The sequence below is a fragment of the Corvus kubaryi genome, unplaced genomic scaffold, assembly GCF_017639235.1.
Source record: "Corvus kubaryi isolate FWS band 111438036 unplaced genomic scaffold, C.kubaryi_AGA036_p1.0 37284, whole genome shotgun sequence".
In the NCBI taxonomy this organism is placed as follows: domain Eukaryota; kingdom Metazoa; phylum Chordata; class Aves; order Passeriformes; family Corvidae; genus Corvus; species Corvus kubaryi.
The window spans coordinates 8804446-8826352 of NW_024581088.1; the positions used below are offsets into that span (position 1 = coordinate 8804446).

At 55.2% G+C, this 21907-nt stretch overlaps 1 long non-coding RNA gene across 2 annotated transcripts; it reads right to left on the minus strand.

Annotated features, from left to right (window-relative positions):
* Positions 1–4: 4 nt before the first annotated feature.
* LOC121663780 lies at positions 5–21785 on the minus strand. Of its 2 annotated transcripts, XR_006015748.1 has the most exons (5): positions 21711–21785; positions 20101–20344; positions 6116–6237; positions 2591–2883; positions 5–653 (listed from the first exon to the last, which is right to left on the minus strand). It is a non-coding gene; the product is annotated as an uncharacterized LOC121663780 (long non-coding RNA). The 2 variants fall into 2 exon arrangements; XR_006015749.1 differs by lacking the exon at positions 2591–2883.
* Positions 21786–21907: the final 122 nt, after the last annotated feature.

The window sequence follows — 21907 nt, forward strand, 5'->3', positions numbered from 1 at the left end:
ATAGTCCAGAGATCACTGCCCTGGTGAGCGTCAGACTGAGATAGTCCCCAGTGGTATTTCCCAGCCAAAGCTCTGATTTAACTTCAAGATATACATACATACAAAAAAACCCAAAACTGCAATTACTTTTTTGGTTTTTAATGAAAAGAGCCCTAAAGCTACAGCATGCTGGAGGATGGGAGCAGGCAAATGGAGCCACGCTGGAATGGGAATGATGGTTTAAAAAATAAAAGGAGAACAAAGCCGAGTGCTCGGAGCATTGCAGTTTCTCTGCAGCCTGGCTTCCAGTGCCACAGCGGCCCCAGCTCTGCTTCCTGCACCCTCCAAACTCTGCTGTGGGATGGGGTCTGAGCAGGGCCTGCCACTGGCACAGGATGGGGGCCAAGTAGGCTCTGCCACCGGTGCTCTGCCGCTTACAGCGGGTCAGTGGCTCTGGTCACACAATCCCCGTGTGGTCACCGGCACTGCTGAGGCCTGGAGGACAGCCTGGGAGAGAAGGGACTCAGGCAGTGGTGTGGGTCAGGGTGGCAGCCAGATGTGTGCATGGAGAGGGGACAGCAGCCCCAGGGCAGCTTGGTGTCCTGTGGGGACGTTGGTGGAGTTGGTGAGGACACGTGGAACCTCCTGGGTGAAGCTGCTCTGGAGCACTGGAGCTGTGGGCAAAAAGGAGAGGCGCATCAATACACCAGGTGACACCACGGCAAGTCACTTCTCACCAGGCAGGAAGAAAAGAGGAGAGGCTTGTCTCAAGCCTTGCATCCGAGCAAGAAACTGCCTTAAGGTATTGCAAACCCAGCCCGGCACACTGGCAGAGGAATGTGTTGTGGCTCTGCACGGTGTCCTTGTCATTGTCCAACCATCACCGTGCAGGGGATGGGGGACTGGGAGAGTCCTGCCCAAAGTGATTTTTTCAATTTGTGCTGGGGATGAGGAGGGGGTTATTACTATGGGAAATCACTGTCCTCCAGGGTAAACAGAGGAAAATGTTGGTCTGGGTGAGAAATTCCCAGCAGGAGGAATGAAGGCAGTCAGCTGCCAGCTGTGTCTCTGCCCTGGATCTGGACACAGACACTGTCCAAGCCTCCATGTGGCACAGCATGATGCTCTGCCACAGCAATCGGAGCCAGTGGGGCCAAACAACCATATTCAAACATCAGAGCCCCCTCAGGGGCCAGACCCCTCTGACCCACAGCCTGAGCAAGGCAGCACAGCAAGCCCTCGCACCCCACCAGAGCCTGCAGCTCTCTTTGGCCAGTCCCTTTTGACCACGGTGCTTCCCAGAGGGAATCTTTCCTCTTTCTCCCTCATCCAGGGCCAGACCCGCAGTGTGGCAAGTGGTCAGAGCAGGGCTCAGCCCTGGAACTATGAGGAGGGAACAGAAAACACTAAGCCAGGAGCAGACAGGGGCCCTGGGGATTTAAACCCTTGCCAGATGCCTACGAGAGCCGTGCATCACCCTCCCAGAGATCAGTCCTGTCCTGGGTCCTGGCTAAATCACCCAGGGCAGGTTTAGGGGCGTGAGGCTTTCGGAGCACGGGAAGGCAGCCGGGATTGAAAAGGACAGAGGGGAGCAGTGAGCAGTGGGAGCAGTCGGCCGGAGCGTAGGGGCTGGAGCAGAGGCACAAACGTGCACCCGGATGTGGAGCTGCTGGAGAGGAGGCAGCACAACGGGATGGAGGAAGGCAAGGTGAGAGGTAGATGACAGCAGAGAGGACGGGAGCTGTGGGGGTCTGGGGAACAGGAGGCCGGGGGAAAGGGGCCACCTCTGGGAAGGGTTTTGCCTCCAAGGGCAGCACGCATCACCAGCCAGCCTCTGGGATGTGGCAATTTGCTCCCTGCTCAGTCACATCCCTCCCATGCCTCCATCCCACTCCCGGGACACTGACGTGAAACACATTCCTTGGGCTGCAGTGGGGCAGGGCCAGGCCTGGGACAAATGCTGTTCTTCATTTTGGGCATTCTCCTCCCTGCCCAGGGAGAGGGCTTTCTCTGAAAGCAGGGCTCAACCTTAGGGATGCCTTTGCTCCCCAGTAAAGGGACAAGAACTGCACAAAGGCCCCACATTCCCATTCCTGGGGAAGGTTCTCAACAGAAGCAAACATGAAGGGAAATAATAGCCAACTGAGATGGGGCCCAGAAGCTGGGAATTTCTTCCTCGTGGGACATGACTTGCTGTGGGACCCCAAATTTGCTGGAGGTAGAACGAGGGAAACTGGAGAGAGGGGAGGGATGAAATTCTGGAGCAGCATCTGCCCCTGGCTCCAGCAAGGAGAGAAAGGATGGCTGAGATTCATTAAATAAAGAGACAGGAAAACCTTGCTTAAGGAGCTGTCTGGGAAAGGGGCCATTTCAGGCCTGCTGTATACAAGTGCCAGTGATTTGGGGCCAGAACAGACAATTGCTAAAATTTCCTCCAGGCTCTGCTGTGCAAGGAGCTGCTCTCAAGCAAAGCAGTTACAGAAAGTCACGGGAGCTTACTGGTGCTTTTCTGCCTGGGTTGAGGGACCAAGCTGGCTCCGTCAGGAGAAGGGAAGGAAAAAGATCCCCCAAATTAGGAATTTTTTCTCACACAACAGCTCAGAGCACTGACCTGGTGGTGCAGAGAGGACAAGGCAGCTCCAGCTGGAAGGAGGGCACCTCTGCCACACGATGTTCAACCATTTCCATGCTGGAAAATGCTTGCCTGGGCTGGAAACATCAACCTGAGGAAGCACCTTGGCCAGTGGGGTCCAGCACTGGCCATGGAGCCTCAGGGACTATGGGGACAACAGGGCACAGAGCCAGCAGCAGGATGGTCCTCTCTGATCCTGACACAGAGAAATCAGGAGCTGGGGGGTCCCATCCCCTCTCTCCAGTTTTGCCATGTTCCTTGGAAGATCGAACCTCAGAAGTGTAAAAAACATGGATAAGAAATGCTGGTCAGTGCTTTCCATACCAGCATCCTTCATGTACAACACATTCTCAGCACCTCCAGCCAAGGAGAACGCTGTGGTTCTGCCTCTGTGCTGGTGGCACCGACAAAGCACAGAAAAGCCTCAGAGCTCGAGATAAATGCCCTGAACCAGATGAAATCAGCCAGGAACACCTGATCCTCATTCCCACAAGGTTATGGTTAAGGTTGCAAAACGAAGGAAGTGCTGCACTGGCATGCTGGCAGCAAATCAAAGCAAATGACATTAATTAAAGCATATGTTAGGAATAGGAAATTAAGCTAAAGCAACATTTCATCTGCAGCGTCTTCTCCGGGCACTTTAGAAAGGGTATAAGTTTACTGTAGAGAAAGAGAAATGAGGAGGCTGGTGCAGAGGATAGATGTGCGGGAAGTTAAAAGAATTAGAGGAGAGTTTTAAAAGCTTTAGACTATACACTCAAGGTCATGTTCACTCTCTGTATTTATTTTGAATTGTGAGTGAGGGGGAAGGCTGAGAGTGCTGGCTGGCACTGCAGGAAGACTCAGGCTAACATGGACCACGCATCCTTGACGAGGGGGCTCAGCCCCGAAATCGGGACCCTCGGCACTCCTCCCTGCATGGCTGCACCAGGCACTGATGGACTTCGGCACTGGTTTTGCAAAAATACACATAATTTCCCAGTTTTGCTTTTCTCAGCTCACTCAGCCCAGAACTTCGCAAAGCTCAGTATATTTCTCTGGGCAGCTGGGAACAAGGGCACCACTGTCCCCTGCACAGAGGGGAAACTGAGGCACGGCATGATTAACAGTCTTGGAGCACGGAGCAAGCACAGGGCTGGGAACACTGACCAGAGCTGCACTCCAACCCTGTGAGGAACCACGAGCAGGCCCCCCAGGCCCTCTCCCACAGGTCTGTCTCAGCCATGGGCCCTTCCTCCTGCTCCTGCCTTTGGGGCTGGCAGCGATGCTGCAGTCCCGACCCATCGGGGGCGTTCCTGGGGCTGCACTGACGCACCAGCCACCCGTGTCATCCCAGGTCACCCAGCTTTTTTCAATCAGGGCCACATGCCTCACTGTGCTGGGGCTGTGAATGGGGCCAGCCTGTGGCCACTTCCACGTGGCCTCTGTGCCAGCTCACACGGTGCATGTAGGTGCCTGATGGCATCAGGGCCCCATGTCCCCGACGGAAGGGGCTGACATCCCCACTGCCCAAGCTGTGCCAGGAGCTGTGACATGCAGTGGGGCAGGAGCATGGCAGGCTTTCCACCCAGTGGCCTGCTGCACGTGTGCTCCCCACGCTCCCCTGGGGTGACCATGGCACGCACAGGGAGCGATGGGCAGAGTCAAGGCGCGAGTGAAAGGAACTGGGCAGCCGCCTGACCCCAGGCGCTCTCCTCCTGCTCTGCTCCGCTCCGCTCCCAGACCGGCTGCCGTGTTTCCCTGGAGCCATAAATTGCTGGCCGGGCCCAGCGCAGCCGCTGCGGCCTCCCCACGGCGGTGTCTCCGCGATGAGTTACGAGGAGCGAGCGGCGCAGCCAGGGCTCTGCTCCAGAGCCCCAACGCGATCGAGGCCACGCCGCTCCCTTCGCCTGCACGCTCCAGAGCCCCTTTCCTCCCGCTCCCACCCGGCCCACGCTGCTGCCCTGGAGGGGTTCACCCCATGGGACCCATGTGCTTCCCGGTTTTCCAAGGAGGGCTGGCTGGAGCGCGGTGTTTACCCAGGGCGAGCGGGCAGATGGCTTGCTGACAGCTTCAGGAACACCTTGTAGCAGTTGCGGTGATTCCCGAGATCCGTTGCTTCCCATTTCAATTCACACATCATGATTTCTAAACCTCAGCTTGTACCTTCCCAACAGAGCTCCCCACCTCCATCCTGGCTGCACGCTGTCGCTACCGGCTTGGGAATGACGGGGAAGGGGATCCTGTGGCAGCAGCAGCCACCCTGTCCCCGACACTGCCTCCTTCAGTGGCCTGGGGAAAGTCCCTTAACATGCCAAAGGAAGGGGTACAAGCAGCACAGAGGCTGGAAATTACTTTGAGGATGTAAGTACTTCTTAGGGATGAAGAATTCCTTTTCCACCCCCTTCTCCAGCTGAATAATGGTTGTAAATATATGGGCTGGAAACAAGGTAGTGGGGTCTGAGGTTGGCGTGTGTGAGTCCCTCCTACTCATGGTGTGGAGCATCGGCACTTGGGATGAGTCTCTGCCATCTACTGCTGGGGACCAGCATTGTCCCCACTGGGCTGTGGGAGCCTGGTCAGCCCCTGATGCCATTTGGGAGCAGCTCACAGAGGCCAAACTGAAGCTGGGACCAAGCTTGGCTGTGGTGGCTCCTATAAGCAGCCTAAGTTTGGTCAGCAGGAGGCTCACACCCAGCTTCCCCACCTGGAATAGCTGCTGGCCCCCACCTTCTCTCGAGGAATTGCTTTCTGGGCCTGGTGGGACCCCAGAGCCAGTTGTGGGGACCTTTGTGCTCCCAGTGAATTCCCCAAGCAAGTGTGAACCAGAGCATCTCGCACTTGTGCACATTCCCCTGCCCTCCTTGTGCTGCTGTGGTAGAGCCTTGGCCTCAGGGTGACAAAAGGTGTATGTTTTTCCAATTAAAAGAGCCAAATGTGTTTTCCTGCCAGTATTTAGTCCAGCCTAACATGCAATGTCTACACTTTAACCTTGAAGAAGCCTCTGGAGACACTGCAAAATAAATCAATACTAGTCCACGAGCTGGAAAACAGAACCAATAAATAACTTCAGAGCAGCTTTTCTGTTTACCCTATGAAATTCCTACTCTTGGCCGTGCGCTTCAAAACAGCGTCTCAAAATAAAATAGAAAAGAAAAACAACCCCCTGAACCCTTCATTAGTGGCGCAGCATGAGGCTCTCCAGCCAGGCAGAGCTGGTTTCAGGTTGCAGGTGCAGGGCCAATTCTCCACTGACCTCTGGGCTGGGATTTGGGATTGAGGTTGCCTGTGCAATGGTTTAAAAATATTAAATAAAAAACATTTTAAAAATATATATATACACCCTGCATGGTTTCTTATGGCATGGAAGGTGCTGGAAGAGAACAAGCACGTGGGTGCTTGGATATGAGTGTCCCCAGCCTGGTTCCTGAGCCTGATCCACAGCTCCAGGTGCTGCAGCCAGGACCCCTTGAGCCCATTCCAGGCATGGGGATCTGCACCCCACCAGCAGCCCAAGGTTCTTACCTGGTGTCATTGCTGTGTCCCCAAATGAGGAGGGATAACCGTGGCTCTCAACCTTCTCCCTCAGCTCTTTCCAAGTCACCCGCTTTGGGGCCAGCCAGGGATTCACCAGTTCTTCCTCCTTTCTGACAATAATAAATGTGTCTTTAGCATTAGCATAAAATAAGATTTACAGGAGCTATTAAAAGGCAACTGAAAGGCATTTTTCTGCATCCTGTTGAGGAAAAGTTTCATGTGGGAGGCAGGCGGGTCTGTAGGACTGGGCACACGTGTGCAGGGACACACAGGGATGCATGGGCAGCGGGCACTGGGGACCCACCTGTGCATGCAGAGATCTGCAAACCCCTCCTCACACAGTAGTGGGGTGAACTACCAACAGCCAGGGGTGCCATCGACAGCCTGTGCTGCTGGCACCAGCAGTGACACGAACACACAGCAGGGTCAGGATGCACAGGGGCATCCCCCGCACGGGGCAGGTGCCACACGGAGTGACCCCGTGCTGCACTGACTGCCCTGGGATGGACAGACGGACACAGAGCTCCAGGCAGCTGCAAATGGAAGGGTGGCAGGAGGCAAGTCCAGCTCCCCAGCACGGCAGGGATGTACCACAGGGAAAACCCATCCTCTGGCAGGGGACAAATTGAAGCAATTTCCCTCACATCCCTCTCTTTGTGCTCGCCTCCCCTGAGGCTCGCTGTTGTCAGCGTGCATTACGCAGGCAGGACAGCTCTATTAGTCATCCCCTTAACCACTGGAAAAACACACGGAGCAGCCGTGATTAGCAGGGCTGAGCCGCACACGAACGGTCCGGCCGGGAGAGCAAGCCCTGGGGCACGGGGTAACCTGCTGGAAAAGCATCCCGGGGAGCCAATCCCAGAAGGAAGCAGAAGGGGTTTTTTACGTGGTGATTCAAGAGCAAAATCTCTGCTGTCCCATCCCCACTCGGAGCTGCTCCTCCTGGAGTGGGATATGTGTTTCCCCGGGGGCAGAAGCAGCTGCCACCTCCCTGGGCTGGGCTCTGCCTCTAAAGCACTGACCACATCCCAGGAACTCCAAATCGCCTTCCCTGAGAACTAGCAAGGAGGAGCAGGACCAGGATTTAATCATGCTGGAAAAATCAGGGCAGCCATTTACAACTTCACACTGGTCTGGCACCCACTCCTGTGGCCGGTTTCTCAGAGCAGCTCAATTTTCACTGAGGCACTGGAAGTGTCTCGGCTCTCAGGGAGCAGCAGACTCGGTATCAATCTCCAAAAAGCTTCAAGCTCCAAAGCATCCACCAGGAGAAGGTGGTGAGCACCTGAAATCACAGCGCTGCACCCACCTGCCCAGATTTATCCCCAAAGCCAAGGTCAGCAGGACATCTCGTGCCTGCTGGAGCACAGAGCAGGAGCAGACATTCCCACCGTGGGGGCAAAAGTGGAACAAGTTCAGGGTCTTGCATCCAGAAGGGTGCCTGTCCCCGCAGTGACCGCGGCAGAGGATCTGTGCATAGGGGTAGGTGTGAGCTTTGCTTTGGGCTCGGCAGAGGAAGGTCTCTGTGCCGTGCAGCAGCTCCAGGAGTTCTGTGGGAAGTGGGACGCAGGCAGTGTTGGCTTTTTATAGTTGGACACCAGGAGAGAAACACAGGGGAAAAGGGATGCACAAAGCTGCAGCTCATACGAGCTGAACCCCAAATGCATCCCAGACTGCAGCTCACACATACACATCCCTGTCCTGCTTTGGTGCCACTGCTGCAGCCCCAGATCCTGGTGCCACCACTGCCACCTCCCTGCTCCTGTCCCTGTCCTGGACCATGAGGGGAGAGGGCACGACCTCGCCGTGCCACAGGCAGGGTGTGTGTCACACCCATCACTCGCCTGCAAAAACGTGCTTTGGGTATGAACTGGGCAGATTTAGCAACTGTAGGGCCTTCTGTTCTTCCTTACATCTCTGGACCATTTCCCCACCCCTTAAATGCTTTACATTATTTATTACATTTCATTTAACCCCAGCCACGTCCTCCAAATAAAATTTATTTTGCAGCTGTCATTCAGGTTTACTCCGGCCTTAACCTCGTAATCCTATTGATTCCCTCATTATTCTCAGAGCGCGGGATTGATTTCATGCCTTCTGTGTTATGGAGAAGCCTTTGCTCATTAATCTCACACACATTTATAAACAGTCCATCCTTCTCATTCATTATTTTCTCATTCCCTGACTCACGAGGTTCTCAGCTTGTCTGCTTTGCCTCCTGATTTTGGGGTATGGATGGAGAGGGAACATGACCCCTCTCCTAAAGGGCATCCACTCTGCATGGAGATCCTCAAGCCTGGATCTCCATGCCCAGAGGCAGAGGGTGATGGGCTCCCATGCAGGGAATCACCAGAAAATCCCCCAGACTTGTGCTCTGCATCACCTTTGTGACATGCCCTAGGACTGCATCCCGCTCAGGAAATCACTGAAACCAACTGGGCTGGGAAAAACAGAGAACCAAAACAAATCCAGCTCAGAAAGGTCTCCAGATGCACCTCCTGCACACACCAAGGAGTACCCCACAGCCAGGCCACGCTGCTCAGGACCCTACAAGGGCATTGGACAGGTACAAGCAGTACCTGTTGCTGGAGTTTGCTGATGTACACACACGTGCATGCCTCCAAACACACCAGAAGTGTGTTTATAGGGTGTGATTAATCATCCTGAGCATTTCATAGAGCCCCATCGCAGTGCACAGCACTGTACAGTGTATGGAGGAAGACCTGACCCCTGTCATAGAGGCTTAGAATAAAAAAATAGGCAGACACTATAGTTCAGACACGTAATAAATCCCCCAGGAGGGCCAATCTCAAATATTTCAGCTGTTTCCCCCTCCCCCCCATAATATATGATTGTCTTTGTTGGATCAATACAGAGGGGCTTTGTGGAAGGAGCATGTTTTAAGGGAAGATTGATGTACTGAATTATATACACAGCTAGGAAGAATTCTAATATTCAACTTCCAGGAGGAGAGGGAAGGTCTGTGGCATCAAATCCTCCTTCCAGGATGGGAACACAGCTCCTGGTGGTGCAGGAAGGCAGGGAGGTGTGAGCACCTCTTGCTTCCAAGGATCTGCTCCTGTGGGATGGTGGCAGGAGCCTTCCTGAAGGGATAGATGGATCTGGCCAGGATGGGTGGATTTAATGAGTGCTGCGATTTCAGCATGGCATAAACCAGTGTGTTTTGTCCCACCACAGCTGCCCACGAGGCCATGCACCACCTCACCCTCCAGACACAGCCAGCAGTGAGCAAGCAGGGCCCTGCAGCTGGAGCCAGAGGGATATTTGTCACTAAACACCTATTATTTACCCACAGCAAAGCCCCGTGATCAGTTCTCTGGGTGCACAGACACACCCCCCACCCTCTGCTCAGAGCATCCTGCACAAATGGATGCCCCTAATCTCATTAACGTGTAATGACACAGGGTTGAGCCCTGGCTCTGGTGAGCAGCACAGGGCTGGCTGAGCCTCACCAGCAAGGTGTGCATCCTGTGAAGCACAGGGCTATCATATGGAATAAATTTAACTGAATCAAGTTTTGATTAAATGCCATAAACATGATTGATTTGGTTACATACCCTCTGTATGACGGTCTGTTTAATTTATTTTTTCATTCTGAGAAGGGATGTTGCATTGATCCCAAACATTAGCTTTGACTACCACCATAAATTCCCATTTTAGGGCGACCTGCAGCAGCCTTATTAATATTTTTACACTTACCCAGCAGTTGCCAGGGTTAACCCTTTCAACAACGTGCCCAAATTGTGCAGTGCTGTGGGAGCAGAGGGTGACCTCAACCAGAACCAGGGGCTGCAGCCAGCAGAGGATAGCCACCACCCCTCCTAAACCAGCTTCCTGGACGCCTCAGGGCCAGGGGGATCAGCAAAAACCCTGCGGCAGCATCTCCACAAGCACTTTGGCAGTGGAACTGTGCCCCAGGCATTGCCACAGCATGTCCAGAGTGGGCTGTTTGCTATCTGAAATCCCACAAAACCCAGCACACCTCTCACCCTCCTCACCACGCCTGCCTTCGGACCAACACTACCACAGATTTCCTCACAACAGCTTCTATATCTTTCTTTTTATCAAGGGGGGGAAAAACCTGCCCAAATATTTTTTAATATTACTAATAAATTGGAAGAATGCTTTATGTTTTCAATATATTTTCAATTTACTGCCGTGGTCAGTATCTTGGTTGCTATGTGTATTTTATAAGCAACGTCAATGATAACCAGATTTAGCTGTTGGTTTCTCCATAAATACTGTGTTATCCACCAGAAGTGATCTCTGGTAACACAGTGTCATTAAAAATAATGCTGGAAAGCGTCAGGGAAACACCAAAAGCAAAAAGAATAAATCACTTCCAAACACGTCTTGGAGATACTGGAATTTCTGAGGGTTTATTTGGAAGATAAACTGATTTTTAACACATATTTTGGACAGATCCTGCAATCCCAGTATCCACAAAACCCTCAAGTAACACATGAGCTCATTGCAGGCTCTCCCTGACCAAAGCAGAATGGGTTTCTGTGCACTTGCACTCAAGACAGTGACAAAAGACACTTTGAGCCTGTCCAGGTCTCATCCCTGGCAGGTGGGGACTCTCACAGCACACAAGTCCATCAGCTGGAACCTACCTTATATCATTCCTATCTGCTGTGTGGTTTTATATCATTCCTTTCATAAATCCCATAATGGTTTGGGTTGGAAGGGACCTTAAAGATCATCCCCTTCCACCCCCTGCCATGGGCAGGGTCACCTTCCATTATCCCAGGCTGCTCCAAGCCCCATCCAAGGATCTGAAGAGCTGAGCAGGACGTGCTGTGAAGGTATCTCTAAATCCTGAATTATTTAGCAGAAACATTTCTGCTGTCCTCCCTCTAACCCAACTAAACTATATTTAATTGCAAACTACATTCCCTCTATTTTAATCTCTCACTCACCTCAGCTCTCTTTTAAGAGCTGGACAGTTTGTTCTCACTGAAGTCATGTCCATCTCTCCAGGGTGCTCTGCAGTCAGGGAGGTTAAGGGAAAACATCCAAATCACTCAGCAAATGACCCAGCACAGCCTGAACCACCACAACTCCATGGCACATAAAATCCCACCAGTCCACAGCTCCCCCCAACCAGCACCTGCAGTAGGGCTGTAATTCTTTAATTAATGAATTAATGAATGCTCTGAGGTAAATTCACTAATTAATGAGTGCCAAGCTTCCCAGGACCCTGCAAACATGACACAGGAGTTAAATCACCACATCACCAGCCACCAGATACATGGGAGAAGTGTGGATGGGTGCTGGCACCCAGCAAGTCGCAGTGAGCCTCGTGCTACAGCCCTGGAAATACAAAAACCAACACCAGACCATGGCAGCACAAGGGGTTTGTCTCCCCTCGCTCTTGGCAGAAGCCAGGAAAACCTCAGCTCAACAGCAGCAGAGTATTTTCCCATGGTATGTCGGCTTTCTTGCTTTGGAAAAAAAAAAAAGGAATTATTTAAAGGTTTCATAGCCCCTTTTCATCTAATATTTAACGTGCAAGAGTTTCTGCATGCCCAGGTTAGGTAAACGTTAGAGAAGATTGTTTATAGAAATTATATACAGAGTGGTGCTGGTTTAATTTATCAAAAAAGGTTTTGTTGAAATAAATTCATTTTACAGTGAAACCCACTTAAACCTGTTAAAGGAGTGACCTCGTTGCAGTGAACCTGTTTGTGCTTCACCTCCAGGGACAGCTCGAGCAGCACCACGATAGCATCTCCCAGTGTAAATATTCCCTGCTCTCCCAGAGTGTGGGACAGGGCTGGCAGAAACTGTGCCAAGGAGAGGGATGCCAGGTGCCTCAGGGGATGGAAGGATGCGGCCTTTCCCTCACAGGCACATTTGGCCACCACTGCCAAAGTGGTTTAGTGCTGCATCCACCCTGCTCGTGCGAGAGCTGGGAGCAGGGGGTGGCAGTGGGATTCGAGGGCTGCACTGGGATGCCGCAGGAGAAATGCAGGAGAAAAGCAGCTCTCAGCAGGGGTAAGGGATGGGGAAAACCCTCCATCCTCTCCCTGCCCCTCAGCTTCGTCTGCCACTGCTGCTTTGCCATGGCGTCGATTGCTGTTGACACCGCTGCCGTTATCAGCTCGACCGCACCGCTCTTATTTGGGGAAATTGATAGAAATAACCCAGTAGCCATTTTTCCCTTCCCCTGAAATTTATTGCGAAGTGGGGAAAGGCAGAATCTCTGCTCTCGCCTCCCCTCTGCTGGCTCCAGCAGCAGTTGGCTCACGGCTGGTTTCGCTCCTCTGCTTTAAAAGTTAAGCTCAATGAGGACAAACCAGGACTGCACGGAATAGAGGGGGAAAAGCCCACCAGCATTCCTCCCTCATGGCACAGGTCAGATTAACAGGGGGAAATTAATGCTAGCAGGTTTAATGGAGATGAAATGCTTTAGGAATGAGCAGATGCATTAATTTGTAGCATGTGGCTTTAAGAGTTAATCTCAGTACGGAGCAATACCGGGAAGAACATTCACTCATTCATCCATTCAGGAGGCATCAGCCAGGTACAGGGCTTTGTGCAGTTCCCACAGTCTGGCCTAAAGGTATTTATAGTCTAGAGCTGGGGGAAAGAAAACACAGAAAAAAGGGATGGGATAAGGGAAACTGTGCTTTGGAAGCAGTCTATGCAAAATCCACCAAGGCAGAATTAATATTGTCTCGTTAACAGAGGGAGAAATTTGAAATTATATGGGAAAGGTGGATAAAACCTGGAAAGCATAAGAGCCAGCTCTGATTTCAAAGTCCATGGGAGCATTCCAAGGCAGAGCTTTAAAATTAGAAACAGCATGCAAAGTTACTTTTCCATTGAAATGTCATGTTTTCCTTGAAAAGAGCTTTTTCCATCTCGAGAATGTGTTTTGTCACCGAGCAGTAAGTGCACTTCTCCCGACAGATCTGCTGAAGCAAAAACTCTGGGAGAAAATGGAGAATCACATCCGTGGGCTTGGCAAACAAATAAAACAACAACAACAAAAAAAAGAGATTGGGCAGCACATTTCCATCAGAGAGGTTTGCAGCTCATCCTGGGTTTCTGACACGACTTGGCCCCTCCTCTCTCTGTTGCCAAATTCAGGTGTTACCTCCGGCTTCTGCCCGGAGCGCTGGTGGGGTGAAATCACTTGTGCGTGATCTGGGAAGGAGCAGATCCCATTGCCAGCCGTCACTTGGACGCAGGAGAATCCCTGTCCTCCAGGCAGTGGTCCCTCTGTCATAGGGGGGATCCACCGGCCCCCCCCGAGCTGTGACAGCCACAGCCACCACCCTGATGGCCAACACAGTCACAGCTCTGCTGGACACTGTTACCCACCACCCTCTTATTTCCAGGTGGTCCAAATGCCGAACCCCACAAACGCACTCTGTGGGACTCCCCTGCATCCCCCCCAACACTGGGTGTGTGACAGCGGTGTCACCAACCACTCCTGGTGTTGTCCCCAGCCACACCACAGGGAGCCGCAGGGGAGAAGAGGAAATTTAGAAAAGTGGGAATGTAAAAAGGGAATGCAAAACTCCAAGAAGTCCCTGGTCCCCGGCTTAGCAGTGACCCCACTCCCCAATGCAAAGCTGAGCTCACCAGCGGGACAAAAAAGGTCTGGAGAAAGAGCCCCTCTGCCATGTCCCCCACAAGCAGCCCGGTCCCACCACGCTTTCCCGAGCGGCCACAAACACACGGAGGGAAGAGCCTGGCAGGGCAGGGGGGTTGCTGCAGGGCAGCCCCTCCCCGTGCCCGTGTCCGGGGCTGGCAGGTGCCGTGGGGACGCGGCCCCTCCCGCGCCGCTCCCTCCGGGCCGCCACAGACAGCCCCGCTTTGAAGCCCTGCCGAGGCTGGCGGCAGCGGCGGGGCTGGAACAAGATGGCTTTTAAACTCGGAGTGAGATGAAAAGCAGCCGGAAACGCATCTAAAGGGTGACTGGAGGGCTAAGCCTGCTTTTCTCATGCTCGTTTATCCCGGGCTGCTCCGCCAGAGACCGAGTCCCTGGGGAGCTGCTTTCTCAAGCTCTGCTGCCTGCTCCTTGCTGCTCACATCCCTCCTCTGCCGAGAGGTGAAGCAGCAACAGACTTTCAGCAGAGATGTAAAAAACGGGTTTTTTGTCATTAAAGATCCCGTGGCGTCTCCTGCCACGACTCCCAGGAGCCCAGTCCTGAAGCAGCAGCCGAGGTGCTTCACCCCAGGAGCACCTATGGTTCTGGAACAAGGGAAGGAAACTTCTGTGTTGCTTCTTGGAGTGATTTGAGAGGAGAAATGGGAGACTGGAGAGTGGCACTGCCCGGGAGTGGGCAGCATTCAGCAGACATGCACAGCACCAACAGGAGAAAAATCCCTTCCCCAAAGCACTCCAGGCTGAATCTACTATTCCTGTGTTTTCTGGGCACCGACCACCTCTTCCACTACACTCCTAACAGAACATGCTATAAAAACGTGCCCAGACGCCCATTCCCCACGGTGCCAGGCTACCAGCCAGCCAAGAGCAAGAGCCAAAGGAAAGCAGAGCTGTCTGGGGCACATCAGAGCAGAGACATCACCAAGTCCCTGTTGCTTCGCAGGGGAGACACGTGGAGCACCCCTGGGCACCATCAGCTGAATCATTGCTCTAACAGAGCAGCCAAAACTTTAAATCAGGTTTAAAATACCCAAGGACCTTGACTGGCTTTTTACCTATTAGATTTCTGCTCTCCTGTCCATTAAGCACAATGGAAATGGTTCTGAGAAAAGCAAACCCAAAATGCCACGGCTCTTTCCTCTTGGAAAGAATTTCTTCGGTCATCGCCTGCACAGGACCCTACAAGAGGCATTAGGAACACAGGAGAAGCACGGATCTAATGAGATTTGTGCTAATTCATGTGATTGTTTATAAGAACTATGCTGCCCTAAGCCTGTTAAGCCGCTCTGGCTGGCCAGGACTATCCCAGCTCCGGGCCGGCCTCGGCTGTGCACCCTCCAGAGGCTGAGGTTTGCTCAGAGCAGCTGGGCACACATTTTGCCTGAGAGAATACAGAGAAATCTTTGCCATTCCTCCTAACCAGAGCCCTCAGAGCACTCTCAGAAAAAAATCTCACTCTGTTTTGATGAGGATGCCCTCCCTGCACAGCACCAGGCTCTGTGATTCATGTGCTGCACCCGTGTAAGCTCTGCACGTGCAGCCGGGACAGCAAAGCAGGAGCAGCCCCAGGGCTTTTCTGCATCCTGCAGCTGCCAATCCACCACCTCTGGGCTTCTCACTGGGTTCTCCATCAAGAATTTCCAGTACCAAGTGGTTGTTGAAGAAGAACACAGGGACAAACCCTCCCAGTTACTCACTCCCTGGCTCAGATCACACAAACTGGGACCATCTCAGAGCTGTGCCTGAATTTCCTCCCAACACCCTGCTGGAATAAACTGTTGTTGCTGTTGTTGTTGTTGTGTGTTCCCTTCTCTTTTTTTCTTTTTTTCTATCCTTGACTGAAAATTGTCTGAGCCCTCCTCTCTTCTCCCAGCCAAGGAAAAGGTTACCCCAGCAATCAGCCCCGTGGTGCCAAACAGTCTGCACCGAACTCAGCTCCGGCCTCCCCGGCTCTGGGGGAACCAGACATAAAGAGGGGTCTTTAATCTCAGACGTGCTCGCTGATAATCTGCTCTGCTATTTGCAGATAGGGTAGTCTAGGCTCTCCCAGGCTCCAGGGACACACAGGGAGGGCAGGGGGAGCCAGGACCAGGTCCTCTCCCAAGCCTCGAGCTGGCCGTGCATCTTCCTTCCAAACCACCCACGGCTCATGTGGCCACCAAGGCACCAGGACATGATCCTGTGCCCCCAGAAGTGGGAGTTTTGGCCTTGGATTTGTAGCAGTCACTTGGGAAATTATAAACAGCTTGTTCCCATTCTAGAAGGATCACAAGCATTGCTGGGGTCTCAAAGTGACTTGCAGAGGGGAGCAGTGAGATGGGGAGGGGTGGGATCCCCCTCCCAGTCCTGAAATGAGGGCCCAGCAAACCACCCCAGGCCACAGGCCAAGTGTGTGAGCTGCCAAAGCCATTTTTTTGCCACAAGAAGCCACACTGGGGTGTCCCAGGGCCAGGGTCCCTCCAGCCATCCCTTCCTGGGGGACCTGGTCAAGCACTGAAGCACATTCCAGTGCTCCCCATGGTGAGGGGCTGGCTTGGCCACTCATGCCCTGCCCCACACTTGACCAAGACCACACACAACATTCCCCAGACAGCCTAGTAAGAGGGACTTCTTCCTCCCTGCAGTAGGGCCAAAAGGAGGAAAACATCCATCCTCCTGTTCACATGGGACAGGAGCCTGCCACCCAGCCAGGGAAAGAGCAGTTTCTCCTCATGTCACCAAAGAGTTTCCCCTCATGTCATGGCACTAATTCAACATGACATCTCTCTCAAAAAGAAAAGGAAAGCTGAGAGTTCTGCCCAGTTCTCCCCCATCCCAGGAAAATGGGCATTTCATGCAGGCAAAGGGCTCAGACAGCCAGAGGGATGGTCTGTGCTTGAAAACAGGGGAAAGCCAAAACAATCCAGCTGGAATAAAAATCCCTGCAAACGCTCCCTCTCGTGGAGGCCGGCTGCTCTCGTGCTGTCTGGCAGACCAGGAAAGGTCTTGTCCCAAAACTTTCCCAAGAATGACAGGGTCTGTAGGAATGAGGGGAGCTGGTGACACCCTCCCCTCCCAGCACTACACAGCATCCCTGTAGTGCCAGCCTTCGGTTCCCAGTGGGACCTTTGGAATGAGTGAGACACAGCAGGAATGGGATGGGGTGAGCTTGGAGCTGGGGGCATATATATAAACATAGATATATGTATATCTAGGTCCATCATCCAGGATCCTGGATGCATTTGAGGGTTTAACAGCCAAATGATTTCCCTTCTTGCTGATGTGGGCAGACAGGAGTACAGGGGGAGTAGAGGGAAACCCCAGGAATACCTGCTGGCATTGACCTTGGCTGAACCCCACATGGAACTGGCCTCTTTTAAAGCCATTTTGAGGGGGTCCCTGAGGCCTGACAGGGTCTGGAAGGGGAGGACAGCTGGCCCAGGGACAGCAGTACTGCAGTGTCTCCACTAGCTCATTATTTCCCAGCCTGGGGAATTATTTCCCAAAAGCCTTTAACTGATTCCCCCAAGCCTCACAGGATTTTGCACTGACAACACCTTTCTGCTGGGAACCAAGCCAGGATCTCCACAACGTTATTTTGCAAAGACAATTAGGTAGTCCCTCAACAGCGCTGTCTCATTTTAATTAGATCTTATTTCCAGAGAATTACCGAGCATGCCAGGCCCAAGGCTGGAGGCAAAGGCCATTTACAGGAATCAATGGGAAGCGAAGGACAGATGTACCTGTGCTCACGTCACCAGCTACAGCAATGCCAAAGGGAGAGGAGCAGCCTTCCCCGCATGATTTCATCCCTTAATTCCTCGGGCAATGTAAGACCTTCCGTTCAGAAGACAGAGCATCACTGCTTCAGGCTGCTTGTTGGGCCTCAAGTGCCTTGGAGTGATTATTCTCTGCATTCTGAAGGGCTCTGGAGGTGTAGAAGGTGCACTTTTGGCAGAACCCACAAAACTGGGGAACAGTGCCAGATCCTCGACAATCAGCTGGGTGGCTGCTCACATGAGCACATGACAGGAAAAGTGAACAGACACCCACACAAACGCCCTCAGAAAGGTGCAACATGGCCATGCAGGTGGCAGGACACAGGTGACAGATGGACTGGAGGGTGGGCACAATGCGGGGTACCTGCCACAGATCCCCCACTCCTGCGGTCTGTAGGAAGCCAAACCCCTGGGATCACTGACGGTGCCACCGGTACGGGCTGCTGCCTCCGAGGAACCGTCCGGGGACCCCCGGGACTCCCCCCGGGACCCCCGACACGTCCGCGCCCCCGGGACCGCCCCTCGGCGCGGCGCCGCTGTTCCACCTGGCGGCGAGCTCGGGGAAGCGCCGGGATTCTCGGGATTTGGGGCATATCCCGGGCAGGGAAAATTCCGGGTTTAGGTTTGGGTTTTCCTGCGACCCCACAACCAAGCGGTGCCGTTCCAGTGCCACTGCCCTGAGGTGTGGCCCCGCTAGGAGAGCAAAGGAGGGGACAGCTGGGCTCCCCCCGCCGGGAGCCTCCGCTCCATCCCGTCGGATGTCCCGAGCAGAGCCTCCTCCCTTCCCGGCGCGGCTCCGAGGAAGGCTTGGGAAAAGGCCCGGGCGGGCGCCGAGGGGCGACGGACCTGGCTGTCCCTCGGCATCACCCGCCGCTGTAAACAACCGGAATAAACCGAGAGCCTCCCCTTTCCCCTTTCCCACCCTGCCTGAAGAGCACGGACGGAGCAAACGGTGCCTGCGGCTAAGAACCGGCTTCGTATCAAAATAAACAGCTGCTTTTTCACTGATAATGTTTTTACCCCCCCTTCCCTCCACCCCCCAGACACCCACACGGATCAAAGTGGCTCTGGGAACCTTGTGGCAGGGAACACCCTGGACGGCTGCTGCGTCCTTCCCACAGCCCCGGCCCTGGACAAGGACCGTGCCCCCGCGGGGATAGCGGGCCAGAACCGGATAAGTGGGGCTAAGAGCCTTTGAGATGCCGGTGCCCGGAGGAAGGATCCAAGCAGAGGCTCCGGGGGCTCAGCCCTGGAGCAGGCAGAGGGGACAGTCACCGGCAGAGACCGGCTGTATTCCACACCGGGGCTCAGCCCCGCAGCCGCGCATCCCGCCCCGAGCGCACAGGTGCGGCGGGCGCGCAGGTGCGCAGGAATGCCCGGCCGGGATGGGGGGCGAGGCTTCACGGGGAAGGGGGGAGTGGGTGTGTGCAGAGCCCGCCGGGGCCCCGCCGCTGCCCTTTGTCTATTGATCCGCGATCGGGAGCCGCAGACAGAGCGGCGGCCCCGGGGGTAATTGGGGCTCCGGGGCCGTGACCGCGGCTGCGCCCCCCTCGCCCCTGCGCTCCGCGGGGGGCAGGGCCGGCGGTGCCCTAATTGGGAGCCGGGGCCGGGGCTCGGCCCGCTCCGCTTTGTCCCGGGTGCGGAGGAGGCGCGGCGGCAGCACGGCGCCAGCCCGACATAAAGAGCTGCCGCCCCACCGCCCACCCGCTGCCGGTCCCATCGGACCGGGGCTCCCTTCCCCGGCAGCCGCACCCCGCGCTCGCGCAGTCGGGGCTGGCAGATGCTCATTGAAATGTTCTAACGGGGGATTTGGTCCTCTGTGTGGCAGCGACAGGCCTTGGGATTCCCCAGGGCTGGGGGAGCTCCTGATGTGGGGCAGGATCCTGGCACCACGGCATGCCCAGCCCCATGCCATCATTCTCGGCCCTTCTGCAACTTTCAATACTTAAGGGGGACTTACGAAAAAAGGAGAACGACTTTTTACACAGGCAGATGACAGGTCAAGGAAGATGGTTTAAAACTAAAAGAGGAGAGATTTAGATTATATGTTGCTAGGAAATTGTTCCCTGTGAGGGTGGTGAGGCCCTGGCACAGGGTGCCCAGAGAAGCAGTGGCTGTTCCATCCCTGGCAGTGTCCAAGGCCAGGCTGGATGGGGCTTGGAGCAACCTGGACTCGTAGAAAGTGTCCCTACCCACAGCAGGCGGTTGGAAAAAGAGGATTCCTCCCAACCATTCTTTGATTCTCTGGGATAACAGATGAACGCAGGGCTGGCAGCCCAGATGAGGGCCAAGGGGTCCTGCAAAGCCCCCCTGGGCTGCACAGGGACAAGAGCTGTGGCAGCGTTCCCCCTCTGCAGGGCCATGAGATGCTCTGGCAGGAGTTCATGTTCCTGTTTACAAACACCCGCCCGTGGAGCCCTTCCAGCAGCACTATTGTGCTGCACGGCAGCTCAGCGGCCAAGTCGGCCAGGGTTTGTCCACCAGGCCCACGAAGCCCTCAGGGCAGCTCTGCTATTTTTAGTGTCTGGTCAAGCACCTCATGCATTTAGCTGAAGAGATTCAGAACTCACCACTAAACCTAGTGAAAACTTCAGTGTTTGAGGACCTCGCAGCTCTGGTGGCACGGCACCTGTGTTACCTGCTGGTTAAACACCAGTTCATGAAGTCACCGGAGCACCCAGCACTTCACCTTTGTGACTTGATTGTGACCGCAGTGACACAGCCCAGCCAGGTCTTGCCAGGTGCAGAGCAGCAGAGCCTCGGGGGTGCTGTGCTGGATGTGCCTCCGCAGGGCCTCTCACGGCCTTTTCATAGCTGAGGAAAAGAAATCCCAGTACAGTGCGTGACTAATGGGTAGCTGCTCATCGAGCTGCTTGAATAGGGTTTCTCAGAGCCTGGGGATGGCAAGGGCAGACATGGAGCAGCTCAGCTCCTGCTGAAACACCCTGGCTGGGGGGCCCAGGCCCTGCTCCCTGCCTTTGGGCACTGTTTCTCGGGGTCACTGTCATGAACCCACAGAACACTATTCCCCTCCTCAGTGAAGAGTGGCTTTGTGCTCAGTGGGTACGTGGGGATGTCCCACTGGCACCAATGCTTGGTCCGCAAGCCGGGATGGATGACAGGGCTGTCCCTGACCCCCTAGGATGGCAGGAACCCATTGTGAGGCTGCCCCACCACATCCTGCAGCATCGTCACCTTCTCCCCCCTGTGATTGTCCCAGCCACCTTAGCCTAAATCCAGCGTGGTTGGATTAGAGAGAAAAGGGCCAGAGGAGCCCCCACACTGGCACACGTTGCGCCCCCTCACTAAAAATAGAGCCCATTAAATTGCTGCTCATCCTGAGTGATGTTTATTTGGAAATAATCCTGCAAGCCTAACTTTAGTCACTACACGTCCCTCCTCCAGGGGAAGACTTTCCCACCCTGCTAGTCCCCCCTGCAAGTGGAAATTGTCACAGAGGCAGCATCTCCTCTCCCGTCGTCGAGAAACTCAGCCCCAGCACCTGTTCTCAGTCACTGGGGGGGTTCAAAGCCCCTTCCCCGCCCGCAGCCCCCGGAAGGCCGGGACGGGAGCGCGGGGGAGGCCGAGGAGGGGCCGCGCCCGCCCCGTTCCCCCTGTCGGGGCCGCGCGGCGGCGGGAGCGCGGCGGCGCCAGCAGAGGGCGCCCTGCGCCCGGCGCTGCGCCTCAGCCCGAGGGGGCCGCGCCCCCGCCGCGCCCGCGGCCGTAAATCCCGAGTGGGAGAAGGGTAATTGGTGAGGAAAAGAGCTGCTCGTTCCTCCGCGGCCGCGCCCCGAGACGCCCCGACCGGCTCCGGGCGCCGGGGGAGAAGTGGGGACTTAAAGCCCAAGCCCCGCGGTAGCCCCGTCCCTGACGGTACCCGCGCGCTCGGGTCGCACCGCCACCGTCCCGGACGGTACCGGCGTGCCCGGGTCGTCCCTTCCCCGTCATCCCTTCCACATGACCGACGGTGCCGGTCTGCCCCGCTCACTCCATCCCTGTCGGTGCCGGTGTGACCAGAGCTCGCCTGTCGCCGCCGGTCCCGTCCCCGCCGCTGCCGCGGCCCCGGCGGCCCCGGCTTTTCTTCCCCGGCTCGCCCCGGGGACAGGGCTGGCACCCGCGGAGGCTCCCGGTGCCACCTCCCGCCGCACCCGCAGCGCCTCCGCGCCCCCTCCCCGCGCACCTGCCGCGCCCCTCCCGCGGCGGGGCGAGCAAGGCCCTGGAGGCGGCCGCGCAGCCCGGGGTGTTCCCATCTTTCCCCGTCAGCCACGGAGGCTCCGCGCACCGCGGAGGGGGCGGCTCTCAGCACCGCGCACCTGCGGAGGAGCGGCGGGCCCGGCGGGGCGGAGCGGCCGCGGGAATGAAACAGGCGGGAGCCGG